This window comes from Schistocerca americana, unplaced genomic scaffold (assembly GCF_021461395.2).
Source record: "Schistocerca americana isolate TAMUIC-IGC-003095 unplaced genomic scaffold, iqSchAmer2.1 HiC_scaffold_720, whole genome shotgun sequence".
NCBI classification, from domain to species: domain Eukaryota; kingdom Metazoa; phylum Arthropoda; class Insecta; order Orthoptera; family Acrididae; genus Schistocerca; species Schistocerca americana.
In genome coordinates this window covers 55,334-57,500 of record NW_025726479.1, presented here as the reverse complement: position 1 = coordinate 57,500, position 2,167 = coordinate 55,334, and positions in this window count along the sequence as shown.

Below are 2,167 nucleotides of genomic sequence, written 5' to 3'. Positions count from 1 at the left end.
CACGCACCGCGCGGCCAGCACGCCGGAAGGCCCCCCCTCACCGGCCGGGGACGGTCCCACCCAGCCACCGCCGCGTATCGCTTCACACCCACATGCCATTCACGTTCGTGGGCATGGTGGGTATCGCTGAAACAACCGGTTGGTAGCTCAACCGATCGTCGCCATCACTGATTCACCTCTAGCGAGAACAACCGCACCACAACGGTTTACCAGTTCTTCATTTGCGTAACGTCACCAGCAAACGTAGACGTCCATCGCCATTTGCAAATTCAACGATTGTTGCATGCCTGTGTCAGGTGTCACGACACACTATGTCTGCCCACATACACGCAACAACATGTGCACGCTTCGCGAACACGTGGAAGGTGGCCCCCGTACGTATGCGATGTCCATTGCGCGAACGACTGTCAACCGGCCTCTGTCGCATGTCGCAGATGTGGAACGCAGTGCACCATGCTATCACGGTGTGTGAGAAGAGACGACTACGTCTGACAACACGCGCCACTACATCAACAGACGGCTCATGCTGATCGCCATCCACGGCATACCATACTGCAATCCAGCTCTTATAGGGAGACGACACGTAGCTGAGTGCACAATATTTGGACCGTATGGTTCGCCGTTGTTGGCGCAGTCGTGGTACGGTCACACATGTACCACGATGTATCATTCAGTACATGAGGACCAATGTGCGGTACAGTGTGTGATTTGGACGTACAACATCAGCGGACAGTTGCCACAAGCCGTACCACAACGTAGGCTGTGCTTCGCCATGCGAATGCCAATGAACAACTGCGAAGGGCATTGAGCATGTACGTCCTGCCGCCATCCGCATTACAGTGTATAGCTGCAAGGTGTTTAACATGAAGCGATACTCTGGGGACCGGGCAGTGCGAGTAGCAAACTATATTGCGGGGGTTGCAGTTAGGCAACACTACACTAATTTAACGCGTCGTATGACAATTACAGAGCAGGTTAAGGCCCAACGTGTGTTGGGTTAAGGCCCAACGTGTGTTGGGTTAAGGCCCAACGTGTGTTGGGTTAAGGCCCAACGTGTGTTGGGTTAAGGCCCAACGTGTGTTGGGTTAAGGCCCAACGTGTGTTGGGTTAAGGCCCAACGTGTGTTGGGTTAAGGCCCAACGTGTGTTGGGTTAAGGCCCAACGTGTGTTGGGTTAAGGCCCAACGTGTGTTGGGTTAAGGCCCAACGTGTGTTGGGTTAAGGCCCAACGTGTGTTGGGTTAAGGCCCAACGTGTGTTGGGTTAAGGCCCAACGTGTGTTGGGTTAAGGCCCAACGTGTGTTGGGTTAAGGCCCAACGTGTGTTGGGTTAAGGCCCAACGTGTGTTGGGTTAAGGCCCAACGTGTGTTGGGTTAAGGCCCAACGTGTGTTGGGTTAAGGCGCAACATAGGTTAGGTTAAGGCGCAACATAGGTTAGGTTAAGGCGCAACATAGGTTAGGTTAAGGCGCAACATAGGTTAGGTTAAGGCGCAACATAGGTTAGGTTAAGGCGCAACATAGGTTAGGTTAAGGCGCAACATAGGTTAGGTTAAGGCGCAACATAGGTTAGGTTAAGGCGCAACATAGGTTAGGTTACGGCGCAACATAGGTTAGGTTAAGGCGCAACATAGGTTAGGTTAAGGCGCAACATAGGTTAGGTTAAGGCGCAACATAGGTTAGGTTAAGGCGCAACATAGGTTAGGTTAAGGCGCAACATAGGTTAGGTTAAGGCGCAACATAGGTTAGGTTAAGGCGCAACATAGGTTAGGTTAAGGCGCAACATAGGTTAGGTTACGGCGCAACATAGGTTAGGTTAAGGCGCAACATAGGTTAGGTTAAGGCGCAACATAGGTTAGGTTAAGGCGCAACATAGGTTAGGTTATGGCGCAACATAGGTTAGGTTACGGCGCAACATAGGTTAGGTTACGGCGCAACATAGGTTAGGTTAAGGCGCAACATAGGTTAGGTTAAGGCGCAACATAGGTTAGGTTAAGGCGCAACATAGGTTAGGTTAAGGCGCAACATAGGTTAGGTTAAGGCGCAACATAGGTTAGGTTAAGGCGCAACATAGGTTAGGTTAAGGCGCAACATAGGTTAGGTTAAGGCGCAACATGGGTTAGGTTAAGGCGCAACATGGGTTAGGTTAAGGCGCAACATGGGTTAGGTTAA